The sequence below is a fragment of the Phyllostomus hastatus genome, unplaced genomic scaffold, assembly GCF_019186645.2.
Source record: "Phyllostomus hastatus isolate PE091 unplaced genomic scaffold, TTU_PhHast_1.1 phas_contig_716, whole genome shotgun sequence".
Classification (NCBI taxonomy): domain Eukaryota; kingdom Metazoa; phylum Chordata; class Mammalia; order Chiroptera; family Phyllostomidae; genus Phyllostomus; species Phyllostomus hastatus.
The window spans coordinates 103248-118477 of NW_025333946.1; the positions used below are offsets into that span (position 1 = coordinate 103248).

At 47.1% G+C, this 15230-nt stretch overlaps 1 pseudogene; it reads left to right on the plus strand.

Annotated features, from left to right (window-relative positions):
- The first annotated feature begins 4 nt into the window (after positions 1 to 4).
- Positions 5 to 13659, plus strand: LOC123825912 (annotated as a pseudogene).
- Positions 13660 to 15230: the final 1571 nt, after the last annotated feature.

Genomic DNA, 15230 nt, shown 5'->3' on the forward strand with positions numbered 1-15230 from the left:
AGTCATGTGCATGACAAAGAGTGTCCTGAGGATTGAACAGGATGACTACTTCCTCAACCTGGGGTCAGTGGTATCAGGTAAGAGGGCAGCAGAGTAGATCAGAAGGTGTCTAGTGAGCAGGGAAGGTATGGCTCTGACCACTGTTGTTCAGTTGGTTGGAGCATCCTACCACAGCCAAAAGGTTGGGAGTTCGATTCCTTGTTAGGGCACATGTGTAAGCTGTGGGTTCTCATCAATGTTCTCTCTCTCTTTAAGAAAAAAGAAAGAAAAAAAAGAAAATGAAAAAAAAAAGCAATGTAAAATTGTCCTCTGGTGTGGATCAGAAAAAAAAAGAGGGGAGGTGTTTTTAAGAGAGATCAACTTGAATGTCTTCTAAATATGTGGCCTAGAAGATATTGGTTTACTGTGATAAACACACACACACACACACACACACACACACACACACAGAGAAAATAACCATACAAACTAGTTTATGTCAAGGACCAGAGGAGTGGTATAGAGAAGTGGTTTTCAAAGCACAGTGAACATGAAAGAATCACTTGGGAGCCTTTTAAAAAGTGCAGGCTTCCCCCAGATCCACTAAACCAGCTCTTGGGGAGGGAGGAGGCGGGACAGGGAGTCTGTGGTTTGGACACGTTCTGGATGATGCTTCCTTTACTTCTAACCCCTGGAAAGCCTCCTGGGAAGTGACCACACCTTTAGGGGAACCGTCACCTCCCCTCAGGGAGCACTACCTGCGACCCGGCTCCCTCTTGTGGTTGATTCCCCTGCTGTAGAGGCTCGGAGTCTGAGCAAGCCCCAGTCTCCCAAGGGGAGAGCACCGCGGCACTTCTGGCCCCTGGAACTTTCTGCTACCTCCTTCTTAGAGTCTCAGGCCCACTCCTGAGATGTGGCTGGATTCCCAGGTGCCCTTCACCCTTCCTTCAGGCCTGCAGTCTGTGACTTGGCCCCAGTACAAGTTCTGACCATAACACCTGGGACACGGTGGTTACTCAACAAATATTGAAACAGTGAACTGACTGAAGAGTCAAATGTGTCCATTCAGCTCTCAAATTTCTAATGACATGTCCAGATAGAGAAAAATGAACAATACAATGTCTGCTGTGGTTACTTGTGTCACTATCATCTGTCACTTACTGAGCACGTCCCAGGTGCCCAGCACTGGTCTAACCACCTCACTTGTGTCAGATTTCCTGGTCCGCACGTTCACCATGAAGTGCAGTTTCCTGGATTGTTTCAGGAAACTCAAGTGCCCTCAAGAATGTTAACTAAAAATAAATAAATATAAGTGATATTTTTCTTCCAAAATACATTTTGATATGTGTAAGGAAATGCTGAACACATGTAAGGAGTCATGACTAAACAGCCATCCACCGTTCAAGACGGATACGCCATGTTTGTGATTGCGAAGGTCAGACTGCACTCAGGGGGAGCGGGGTGGTTGGGAAGCGGTGGAGCATCCACACAGCAGGTAATGTACCGCTGATAGAAAGAATGAGGAAGGTCTCTCTTGTTTGCTTTGTTTGCTGTCTTTTATCCTCACCCAAGGACAGTTTTCCATTGCTTTCAGAGAGAGGGAACACCAATGTGAGAGAGAAATATTGATTGGTTGTTTACTGTATGTGCCCCGACCAGGGATCAGACCCGCAGCCTCTGGGTGTACAGGTCAGCACTCCAACCAGCTGAGCCACACCTGCTGTTCTACAACTTTGTATAACATGGTGTATGTACAATTTTAATAAAAGTCAAGCAAAAATTGTAAAATTTAAAACAAACAGAAGCAAGTGAAACACACAGAGAAAATGTTAGCTAAAACAATTAGTTAAAAAGCTAGAGTTATTAGAAAACAATACTGTATATTTTTAGTGGAATATATTGTAAGGACAAAAAAATACCCAAAAAAGTCAAACATCACTCAATACTTTTAATAGTCATTGTTAATTGTAATACTGCATATTATTTGAAACTACATTATGCATATTAGAGGATAGAGCAAATCAGTAATTACTGATGTAATGTAATTAGGAACCAAGATCTTCAATGTATAAAAAGGGAAGAATAAAGAAGTTGAATTATAACAAACGTGGATTCTAACTAATAATTTACTCTGTATCTATAAATTCCAGCCCCAGCAAAGTGGAGAGCCCAGAACCAGTGCTGCCTCAGCAGCAGTGAGCGTCCCAGCGCCCTGACTGCAGCTCCCAAACCCCACTGTCCCCGGAGAGAGACGGGGCTTCCTGGAGAAGGACTGACTTCAGGTCTGGGTCAGGGAAAGACAGGGCCAGCATGGTTTAGAAGACAAGGAAGTTTCAAAGACTGACAGAGTCCTGTCAGAAGAATAGAGCAGCCGGCTGGAAGGGGTTCTCATTTGGGATAATATGACCATCAGAAAAATGACTACAATTGATGTAAATCATTGAATACATAAAAATCTATGATTTCTAATAATGAACCAATAAAGATAAAACACACAGGCAACAACAAAACTTAACTGTCACCACTGGACGTGACATGTGAATTGCTAAGACAGAAAACTGGTACTTACACAAAACAAGCACATCTATCCTGACTTTTCAGAAGGACCACGCAGTTCCCTTGGTGACAAAAAGCTCTCCCCTTCAGATGCTGCCTCCTGTCCTCCTCCCTGCCTGGCTCACTGGCTGCTGCACATGCACCTGAGGACAGAAGGAGCCAGGCTGGAGCCGTGATCCTGCCCACCATCGCCCACTGCCCTGCTGAGTCCCCGTGGAGCCGGGGCCCTCAGGGGTGAAGCTCAGGTGGGCCAGAGGGGGTTGGGACTGAGGGGGGGTTGCAGCCCCAGGTGCTGCTTTCCATCCTGAGTCTCCTCTCTTATTTTCCCTCTTGTGTGAGGTCATCTTTTCCCTTCTTGTTCTGGCAACAATTATACCCACTGTTTACTGAGCCCTCCCAAGTGCCACATCTCATATAATATTCACAACAACTGTTTCAGGAACATGTTTATCATTCTCAGTTTAGAAATGAAAAGATGGAGACTCAGAGAGACTAGTAAATGCCTCCCGAGCCCCATGGCCCAGCACTGATGACTGAAGAGTCACAGCTCTGCATCCTCTGGGACAGTTTGTCTCTCTACCATTTCCAAGGCAAACTTCTTGAAATAAAGCCTGTAATGTCTGTTTTTTACTTTCTCCAGTTTCATTCGGTCCTCAATTCTGCATTCCTCCTGAGCCTCCCCACCTCTGCTAGTCTCCACACAACAGAACCGGTGGTCACTTCTCTCTGTGTCTTATCTGCATGGTTGGTAACATTTGCAGTGTGACCGCGTCCTCCTTCCTGGAACTTTTCTCCTGTTCCCTGTCTTTTATGAGCACGCTTCCTCCTTGTTTTCTTCCTGCTGTTGAAGCCTGTCCTTTTCAGCCTTTTGTCAGAACTCAGGACCTCACACTCCAATCCTGCTTTTATGACTTTATATACTTTTCTTGGGTGACCCAATCCAAACTTATAACCTCATCCACCACAAGGACTTTTAGCCTATGTGCCTAGTCCAGTCTAGCCCAGGATTCATCCATTTATTTCAACTGCCCTCAGATCAACTCCACGTTGTCCCCTGGAAATGCAAACTCAGCATGTCCTAGAGAGAACACGTTCTCTTCCCTCTATCACTTTCCTATCCATCATTACCTTCTCAGACTCCACAATTCTCCATGTGCCGGTTCTTCTGGACCTTCATGTCCCTACTCTCACCCCACCATGTACTGATTCCTGTGGCTTCTCATCTCTGTCTTTTTAAAGATTTTATTATTTATTTGTTTGTTTGTTTGTTTGTTTGTTTGTGAGAGGGGAAGGGAGAGAGAATGAGAGGGAGAAAAACATCAATGTGTTGTTCCCTGTTGAGCACCCCCTACTGGGGACCTGGCCTGTGAACCAGGAATGGGTCCTGACTGGGAATCGAACCAGTGACTCTTTGGTTCACAGGCTGGTGCTCAATGCACTGAGCCACATAAGCCAGGGCAGCTTCTCATCTACCATTCAGACCCATCCGCTCTTCTCCTCACCCTGTGCTCCTCCCCCACTGACACCTCCTCACTTCTCACCTGATTGCCCAAGAGTCCTACTGGTCTTGCCTTCAGACTGGCCTCCTCCAGTCCATCTGCCCTACTGTTGCCGCCTCCAAGAACAAATTTGAGCATGTCACTGTCTTGGCTGAAAGCCTTGCATGATTTCCCAAGGGCTGTGGAATGAAGTCCAAACGCCTGCTCAGCCCAGGGCAGGGCACGGGGCAGCCCCCACCCCTCAGCTCTGTCACCCCGACCACAGCTTCCCTTCTCCAGGCACTTCCATGCCTCTGCACTCCGGAGCCCACATCCCTGCTAGCAACACCAGTTCCCCCTTTCTCTGCCTCGCTAACCACAGGGAAACCCGAGCTCTAGGACGCCTCCCTGAGGTCTCTTTTTGACATTGATGCTTCCTCTCGCTCCCGAGCAGCATCTTGGGTACATCTCGTGGTTCCTCAGCAGTGACCAGACCACACGCAGGATGTGCAGTGTCGAGTTGTTCTTCTTGTTCTTTGGATTCTGAGCAGTTTGAGGACAAGGGCCATGTGTTTTGAGTTATATCCTTGGTGCCTGGAGAGTGAAACTTCATAATAAATATTTTCTTGACTTAATAATAAGTAACATTTTTGCTTCAAAATGCATACACCTTCAGTTTTAAGAATTTGTGAAAAGGATACAAATTAAATATCTGCTCTGGATGGTGTGACTCAGTGGATTGAGCACTGGCCTGAGAACCAAAGGGTCACCAGTTCGATTCCCAGTCAGGGTACATGCCTGGGTTGCGGGCCAGGTCCCCAGTGGGGGACACATGACAGGCAACCACACACTGATGTTTCTCTGTCTTTCTTTCTACCTCCCTTCCCCTCTCTGTAAAAACAAATAAATGAAATCTTAAAAAAAAAAAGAAATACCCTAAGGTGAACAAACTACACCCATATAGCTGAGTCTGTTCCATTTGTTCCCCTCTTCCATTTTCTTTCAGCTTGTTTTCTGTGTGCGAGCGATTCTCTAGCCACTGTACTCAGAGGAGGACCCGTGCAGTCCTGTGTGACAATGGTCCTGTCCTTGGGGGAGTCTCAGGAGAGAACTGTCTTCCACAGGCTGGGGCTGCAGGGACGGGTCTTTAATCAGGGAGTTAGAGCCCCACGGTGTCAGCTCCCCGAGCTCCTCTGCCTTTCTCAACCCCACACCCTGTCATTTTGACTGTTTTACAGTAACACTAATAGATTTTTTGTTGTCAGCCTTTTGCTGCTTCTTACACATCGGCTCAAACTCAGATACTGTCCCAGAGGTGTTGTAAATGCAACAACTTCCTTTCCAATGGCAACTGCAGTTAAACACATATTTTCTTTCAACAAGAAAGTTTGTGAGTATATAAATAGTAATATTTTTAAATTTAGTATGCTTAAAATGAAAGTTTTGTGAGCAAAATTGCATACCCTACTATTTTTATTAAACAAAGAAAGTAACTTGGAGTCTATATATGTCACTAAAACCCCGAAGGGTTTTTCATTTCTTTCACTGTTTAGACAATTTTCCATTCTGAAACATCTTTATTCCCTCTCCCTGCCCCACTCTGTGGCTTCCTCATGTCTGCTCCTATAAGGCTTCTGAGAGACCGTGGGGTGGGGTGAGGGGGACGGTTCTACACTGCTTCTACTGGGAGTTGTGTTACTTGGGGCCAGTTATTTAATCTCTGTGGTCAATGCCCTAATAAGCAAAATAATGCTGCACCTGGGGGGTGGGGGAAGTGAAGATTCAGCGAGTAAGTTGAGCTCATGGTCAGTCCTCAGTAAACACTATCTTATTATTGTGTTCGACATTATTATCATTGTACTGGAGTGACGTATGCTTAAGTCTTCAGGGACAAGAGAAGCAACCTCAATTTTCAAGAAGTCATTTCTCTTGGTTTTCCCATTTTTTTTTAATGTTGCATTTCTCACATTCTGTTTTTCCTTCATGTAGCCAATAACCCTCCTTTACCTACTTGCTTTCTGTGTTCCGTTCACTTTTCCTACTTACTCACCTGTCCACCAATCTTTCTTCTTGTACTTTATGCAGCGGACCCCATGTCAGCGTACCTCAAGTTTGTCCAGACTCACAGGCCCTCCAGGGAGTTCATGCTTGACTCTGATGAGGACGAGCAGTTCTACGTGGACTTGGATACGAAGGAGACTGTCCAGCATCTGCTGGAGTCTTTTCACGCCTTTGACTGTGATGCTCAGGGGCAGGGTGGGGGGGTGGTAATGCTGACATCGTTGTGGAGGAACATGAACACCCTGATCCAACGGTCCAACCGAGGCAGGGCCACAAATGGCACTACTTACTCTTGCTCACTCCTCTCCAGCCCCCTTGCAGGTGGGGGAGCCCCGTGCCACATAGGGGAGAGGAGACCCAGATGCCTACTCATGATGAACCCCTGAGAGTGGGCAGGATTCCGTCCACCAAACAGGGTGCTTACACCATCAGAGGAGGCATTTTCCTTTTACCAAGAAGGAGGCTGGGATGAGGGAGACCAGGTCAGGAGTCTGAGAAGCTTTGACTCTGACCTGGGAGCCCTGGGGGCAAAGGGTGGGCCTGACAGAGGTGGGTCCTCATCTGGAGAATATGGGGCCTGAGGTGGGTCTTTGAGATGCAGGCAAAGGCAGTAGACTCACCAGGTCCCGTCCCCTCTCAGAGCCCCCTGAGGTGACTGTGTTTCCCAAGGAGCCCGTGGAGCTGGGTCAGCCCAACATTCTCATCTGCCACGTGGACAAGTTCTTCCCACCCGTGCCCAGTGTCACCTGGCTGCACAACAGGCAGGCAGTGACTGAAGTGGTGGCTGAGACCATCTTCCCGCCCAGCACAGCATTCAGATTCCACAAGTTCCACTCCCTGACCTTCGTGCCCTCAGCGGACCACCTCTCCGACTGTGGGAGGAGCGCTGGGGCCTGGACGGGCCACTCCTCTGCACTGGGGTAGGAGCCCATCCCTTTGCCAACGCCATCCTGACACCATCTGTGGTCCCAAGACCCATCTCTCCCTGGTAACCGCATTCCTTAATTCCGTGGTTTGTTGTCACTTCATCCAAACCTCACATCTCATGGTTTCTGACTCTTAATGCCCCGCCCCTGAGGCCAGTCCTGCTCTTTGCACCTCTGACTCCATCTTTCCTTTGTGCCCCAGATGCCCAGGAGTGGATCCAGGTGCCTGAGATGGACACTGTGGTGTGTGTGCTGGACCTGGTGGTGGGCCTGGTGGGGGGATCATCACTGGCACCATCGTCCTGAAGACCAGGAGACCCGAGGGCACCCCCAGGTGCAGGGACCCCTGTGAGTCACCCCAGGGGGGGAGTATTAGGGACACAGTGGGGAACGGCATGAGCTACTGAGCAAGGGCCTGCTGCCCTACCACCTAGAAGCCAACGCTGTGGCACCAGCCTTTGAGAGAAGAAAGGGCTTTATTTGTGGGTCACTGGCAAGGAGACAGGAGGCAGCTCAAGCCTGTTTCCTGGGATCCAGGGTTGGGGGCGGGGCTTTAAAGGGGGAGCAGTTAAGGGTTCACAGGGGTTACTCATGAGTGGTGTTTCACACGTGTTACTGGTAAATGATACATCCACTATTTAAACTCTGGTTCTGGGTCTGGTTAGAAACTGCAGAGGACCAGTCTGAGCTAGCTGTGTGTGCCAGATGGGCAGGAGAGACACTTCAACAGTGTTTAGTCACTGAACTAGAGGGAGACAGCAACAAATGCCACGGGGAAGCATGTCAGCTGAGGCTCTGACTCTGAACCAGGCCCTGTTCTGTGTGCCTCTCATGTGTCCACTCCCTTATGTTTGGACATTGTACCATTATTTCCCATGATGCACTCAGGGAAACAGACATGTGGAGAGGTGAAGGAATCTGTCCAAGGTCACACAGCTTGGAAAGCCCAGAACCTGGATTTGAACTTGGGCATTGGGGCTCCAGAGGCTGCAGACTGAGTCCATATGTAGGTTTTATCATCTGCAGCCAGCACCTCCCTCCCTTACAATCTTCATCGCCTTGATTTCCTTCTGCTCTCATAAGGATGTCCAGAACCTTTGATGCTGGTCTGACACGTGTAATACGGACATTCTACCTTTTGTATAATCTCAAAGGGAACACGTCTAATTTCTCCAAAAATATATTTGCTGCAGATTTTTGGTTTGTAATCTTTACCATATGCTGAATTTATCAGATTTTGTTTATGCATCTATTGAATTGAAATCAGTTGACATTAAAGTGAATTTTCTTTTTTGGTTTACTAATTTTGGGTCACATTTTAGCTCTCTTGACTTTGAACCCTGGGCTTTTCTGTAGGTCTCAGCCTATTGATGGTGAGGCCACCAGTGGTGAATGCCCTGGGCCCTCGCCTGGGCACCCAATTCTTGTGGAGCCCCCGCCCCCCCACCGCCCAGACATTCCCCGAAGCAGAGCCGGTGTTGTGGCTGGACTGCCCCTTGTGGTTTGGGTTATGATTGCAAGATGCATCTCAGCCATGACCTTCAGGGGACTGTTGACAAACAAGGTTATTACTGACAGGCCCCAGAGGGTTGAGATAGGGTGCCCAGGGCTGCACAGGGAGAGGGAGGGAGAGGAGAGAGAGACACACACACACACACCTGGGGATATTCCTTTATTGGGGTTAAGAGTAGGTGGCCTAGGGTTTCCTGGTTCACTCTTTATTGGTGAATGTAAAACAATAGAGCCAGAGTTAGAGCAATAGCAAGGTCCCTCAAGCAGTCAGTCATCTAGGCCACCCAGGGCTTCCTAATAGGGGTGGGGGGGGCTTCCTGGTGGAGCAGCCGGCCTCTAGTCCTGGTTGTGTAGCTGACAGTGTGTGCATCTGAGGTGGGTGGTTTTGAATAGATGCTCCACAGTCCGAAGCTGAATGTCAGGCACTTACATTACAATATACAAAGCTGATTGTCAGGCATTCACACTAGGCTAGGGTAACTCTTAGGTGCTCAGAACAAATTATTTTTGTAATACAGTGTTGGATTCAGTGACATGGATGAAGTTACTGTGTTATTTTCTTCTCTTGCACGGCCCTTAGCTGTCTCTGCAAATAGAGGTGCCCCAGCGTCACAGAATGACCTGGAAAGCCTTTGTTCATGTCCGTGTTCCAGAGCGGCACTGACAGGGGAGGGACAACTTGTCTTTGAAGTGAGGTTGGGCTCGCCCACCCGCCACGTGCTCGAGGCGGGGCTTCGGGAAGGTGTTCTCTCCCCCTCAGGTCACTGTCCCTGATGATCGTTACCTTAGTTTGGTTTCCATTTCTCCTGTAGTTTCGACCTCTACAGCTTTCTAGAAATGTATCCATCTTATCTAAAATTTCAGACATTGGCATAGAGTTAGTTTATCATAATTTTTTGTTTCATTTAAAATGGCCCGTATATATAATTATTTCTCCTTTTCATTCTGAATGTCCTATATTTTCACTGACAGTCTGGCCAGAGGTTTATTAACCTCTTTAAACTTTCCATTGAATCAAAACTTCATTTTGTTTAACTTCCCTATTTTTCCTGTTTCATTGAATTCTGTCCTGTCTTTATTATTTACATGTTACTTCCCTTTGCTGTTTTCCTGCTTTTCTATCCTCCTCATGGAAATGGTGAGCTCGTTCACTTTCATGCTTCCTTGTCCCAGTGAATTTGTTGAAAAGCTACATGTTCCCTTCTGTGCATGGCCTTCCACCCACAGACTTTCCCTGATAACTGAGTTTTCCGTCATTTATGTTTTCAGTGCCATGGCTATTTCATTGTGTGTTTTAGGTGTACAGAATTAATTAATTAATTTTTTTAAGATTTTATTTATTTATTTTTAGAGAGGAAACTGAAGGTGAGAGGGAGAGAGAGAGAAACATCAATGTACGGTTGCTGGGAGTCATGGCCTGCAACCCAGGCATGTACCCTGACTGGGAATCAAACCTGAGACACTTCGGTTCGCAGCCCGCTCATTCCACTGAGCTACACCAACCAGGTTAATTAATTAATTTTTAAAAATTCATTTAGAATTCAGTTGCATTATGGAAAAAGTCTATGTGATACTGATTAATTTGAAAATACTAAAGCTTCTTGCGTGGCTTAGTATAGGTTTTCAAAAATTTTCCTTGTGTGCTTGAAAATAGTGTGTATGTTATACCCTTTTGTTGGCTGTATAAATCTCTATGTGGCAATTATCTCATTCTTTTAATTTTATTATTTAGATCATCTATAGGTGTGTTTATTTTCTCTCTGCTTCAGCCCTTAGTTTTTTAGGATATGTTCAAGTCTTCAGCTAAAATTTTAGATTTTCCATTTTTAGTCTTTTCCACATTTCTGTTATTTGTTGCTCTTATATTTTGAGGTTTTATTTCCAGGGTTAGGTGTGTTCATGATTATTATAGTTTTTCTTTTGTTTTTAATTTCTTTTTTGGCAGGTATTAGATTTCTTCTGTCAGCTATGTTTGTTTCAGATCTGCCTGAAATGTCTTTTCCCATTATTTCAACATTTCTACTTATTTCCTGTACTATGTTTGAGTTTGTTAGCTCTTGTTGAAAATAGAATCTGAGAGTTTCTTCATTTCAATTGGTTAACTCAGTCAATTAGCAATTGCCATTATATTAAAACCATACTATCATATTATTAAAATGTTTTGTTTAATATACTCTATTTTTATTCATTTTTTCCACTTCTTATTTTCTGAATGATAGGCCAGATTCCGTTGTTATATGGGCTGTGTGTTCTAAGTGTACTCATAAAATGGTTTATCTTAACCTAATGCCCAAAATTACATTTACATACCCTACTGACTTTAAGCACCAGTGACGTCCTGTACTCTCCCTGCTCCACAAAAAAGACAAGTACTTTGCTATACTTTTGTTTTCCCCTTTATCACCACCTTCCACCTCTGCTATGTTGATATCAACTACACTTTTAGTTTTGGGGCTTTTTAATTGAAGTTATTGGGGCGACATTGGTAATAAAATTATATAGATTTCGGGTGTACAGTTCTGTCACACATCATCTGCAGATTGTACTGTGTGGTCCCCACCCTGAGTCAAGTCTCCTTCCACCACCACTATCCCTCCTTTACCCTCTTCACCTCCCCCACCCCCTTTCCCTCTGGTCATCACCGCGCTGTGGTCTGTGTCCATGAGATTTTTTCTTTTTGCTAAATTCTTTCACATTCTTCATCCAGCCCTGCAAACCCCTCTCCCCTCTGACAGCTGTCAGTCTGTTCTGTGTCTCTACAAGTCTGTCTCTGTTTTGTTTGTTAGGCCTTTTATTCCATTAGATTCCACACATAAATGGAATGATGTCACACTTGTCTTTCTTTGTGGCTTATATCACTTGGCGTAATACTGTCTAGGTCTATCCATGCTTTCACAAATGGTAAGATTTCTTTCTTTTTTTACAGCTGAGTAGTATTCCATTGGGTAAATGTACCACCGACTTTTTTACCCACTCATCTACTGATGGGCACTTGGGCTGTTTCTGAGCCGTGGCTACTGTAAACAACATGGCAATGCACATAAGGGCGCATATATTCTTCTGAATTAGTGTTTTGGATTCTTCAGATAAATTCCAGCAGTGGAATCCCTGGGTTATAAGCTGGAAAATATAGACAGTCTCTTACCATTTTTTAAAAATTTAGTCTCTGCTTTTAAAGATAACAATAAATTTTGTTAAATTATTTGGTCTTTCTTATTTTCCACATTTCTTATAGCATTTTCTTGGATGTGTTTCTCTTCTGTGGGGGGAGCTTTTTCTAAAGCATTTTAAAGTGGTTCTTTGAATAGCAAACTGTCTAAGGTTGAGATGTTTGACAATATTTCTGTATTGTATTAAAACGACCATTTGCTGGGGTACAAACTCAGGGACAGAAAGTTCCTTTCCCCCCACTGTGGAGCAGCACCCACAGTCCGCAGGCGGTGAGAGCTGCGGTGATGAGAACGACGTGTGTCTGATTCTCGTGCTTTTATCAGGGAAGGGCTCTCTCTCTGCAAGAGTTTAGAACTTTGTGGTTTGAGTTCTTACAGTTTCCTCATAATGTATCTAGATATGTGTGCTTTTAAAATATATATTCTAAAATACCTGTTTGTCACTCAAGGCACCATTTCAAATGAAATAATTACACCTTTCTCTAGTCCCTGAAATCTCTTTTCTCCCCCGATCTCATCTCCCTTTACTATTTCCCCTACTTTTTAGGTGTCTGGTCATGCAGATATCAGAACATCTGTGTCTGGTCCTCATGTTTCCTAGCATTTCTGTTATATTTCCTATTGTTTAATCTTTCATTCTGCTCTCTTGTTCTTTAATTATTCTTCAAATGTGTAAGTCCTAGTAATTATTTCATCTAAATGCTCTTTATTCCAACCACTGTAAAAACTCAATGTTTCTGCTTGACTCATTGCTTCTTGTTTTTGCTTCAAATTACTTAGATCCCCCTCTACCTCTCTCTTTAAACCCTTGTCCTGTGAACAGAAGACACGTGTAGGAAATTCACAGACATTAATGTGCAGCCAGTGGTCACCAAGCAGACACCATGGAGCCACTCCCTGGGTCAGGAAGGGGCCCTGCCAGCACCCAGAGGTCATCTCCTGACCAGCAGGTGACTGGTGAACTTCTCAGGAAGTAGAAGCTCCTTTTACCCACAATGCCTACCATAGGTGCTGGTACACAGTAGGTCACCAGCACATGTCCCTCATATCAGTGAGTAATTACTACTTATTTAATATGTGCTCATTGAATACTTACTACTTCCAGAGATTCCAATCCCTTTGAAGTTAGACACACCCATATGGGTTGTTGGGACAGTGATATGTGAGAAGGGACCTGCTGTTTCCAGGAGGGGTCAGGAGAGCCATGTGGGGGTCCCTGGGTTCCCTCCCCTCAACTGGGAGGTGAGGGGAGCAGATGTGAAGAAGGCCTGTCAGCCCGGCTCCAGAGGGACTGACCGGCAGAGCTGCCCACTGCCCGCACTGCACAGGGGGTGTGAGCCAAGACCAGGCATCAGGGACTCTCCCCTGCAGCCCTGCTGGTCTTCTGACTGCACAGAAGGCTGGGAAGAGAGGGGCTCAAAGACCTGGAAGAGCAGGGAGGCAGGAGAGTTAGAAAAATGCTTCCTCACAAACGTTGAATGAGCGGGAATCTCAGGAAGGAGGAGATGGCTGATGGTGTTGAAGTCCATGAGCCAAGTCGTCAGCTGAGATGAGGACCCCGGGGCCTGGGGGCAAATGATCCCTGGAGCTGCTTTAAGGAGCAGCTACTCCCAGCATCCGACCCCAACCTCCCTCTGCTCTCTGCACCGCACTGCTGGGCCTCACCTTCTGCTGCGTTGGAGCAGGCGGGCTGTGCAGAGCTGGGAGGTGGGGGGTGGCACCTCCCGAGGGTGCCCCTGACTTCTCGCTGATCCTTGTCTGCAGGCAGCAGCACCTGCTGGGGAGACACCTTCTCCTGGGAGGAGGAGTCCCCTTCTTCCCTGTGAGGGAGGACAGGGAAGGGACAGGAACCAGTGCTGCCCTGGGTGTCCTCCACTGGGTGTCCTCCACACCCCCACTGTGTGTCCTGCTGCAGGTGACGAACTTTCTGTGACAGAAGGGGACACAGGGGAGACCCCAGGGTCTGATCTACTTTAAAGCTCAAGTCGCTTTGAATCTCTGTGCTCATCACCAGTGACTGACATCCCCAAAGACCCCTCCAACTGCTGTCTGTCTGTGATCTCACTCCCTCTTAGCAGCCTGCAATAGACTCACACATAGAAAGTGCTCAGTAAAGGTTGAAATTTGAAGTGTGGTGACACTGCACGGTCAGTGAGCCCCAGTCCCCACTGGGCCTTCTCCCCACACAGCATCCTGCCTGAGAACCCCCAGAGACCAGTGAATGCCTGTGTATGTCTGACCTGGATGGGGCTGGTGGCTTGTGTGCGACTTCAGGGCCCCCTCCCGGTCCCTCTTCCCCACCAGTTCCCTGGAAGCTCATGTCCTGGGCCTGTCCTGTGGGTGGGGCACTGCTGGCTGTGACCCTGCAGGAGGTGGGTCTGGAGAACTTGGGCTCCACCCAGGCACTTCTGGACCTACATCACGGGCACAGGGAACAAGGAGGGTTGGGCCCCCTGTGGAGCTGGTCTACTCTGACGTGTCCCTCATATCATCTCTGTGCCACTGCTCCCCTCCTTAGTACCCCTACCTTATTTCACCCAGATTCTGACTGCGCCAGACCCTGACCACCAGGCCCCCTCCTGCTCCAGGCAGCAGGAAAGGCCCATCTCCCACCAGACCCCTGTTGTGCAGGAGTTTTCAGCAGTAAAGGTGTCAAGCCCTAGGGACTAGATGTCTCCTTCCACACCACAGCCCTCTCCAGGGCACAGAGGCATCCCAGCTGGGGCTGATTCAGAAAGAAGGACCAGCACAGTGCCACCCGCACTGTGTCCACTGGACTCCCCCTGCCCCCATCCTTCCAGGATTTACTTTATTCACCCCCCCACCCCACCGCCTTTTTCTTGCAGAAGCATCCGCAGCCACCTTTGGAGATGCCCAGTGTGTTTGCTGGTTTACTTGTGTCTAAATCCCAGCGGTGCATTAAGGTCCTGTCTCTCTCACAAGGTACGGGGCCCAGAGCACAGCGTGGGAATATGGATGTGCATCAGTTTCAATCGGCAAATTCTAACACAAACCACATCCCCCGTCTATTCTGTGTGATCGTGGTGGTGAACTGGAACTAGAAGGTCAGAGGGGCCATGAGGGTTTGATACAGGAACCTGGAAGTCATCAACTTCAATGTCGCATAAGGGGCAGCCTGGGGAGGAGGTGTCTCCTGTCTTTCACTCCCTCTGACTCCATCCTCTGGGCTGGTGTGGGGGCTCAGGACGTGGGGGTGCAGCCGGTATCTCTGTCCTCAACCTCAGCTCATCCTCACTGCCCCCCTCTGGCCCTCTGGCCATCACTGGTCCTGGGATGAGCCCCGCCCGGCTCCTTGGAAGGGCCTCCGCCTGGAGCTCTGGCTGCACAGCATGGTCCTGGGACCCTGGGCACCGCTGAGTGACCATGGCTTCCCCTTCCGATCTTTGATGTTGAAGTGTCTTTTTTTTACATTTTTGTTTTTGGGGGTTTGTATTTTTTTAGTTAAAATTGACACTGAACATTACATTAGTTTCAGGTGTTGCTAAGAGAGTAACAAAAGTTTTTATCACAAGAAAAAACATTATATC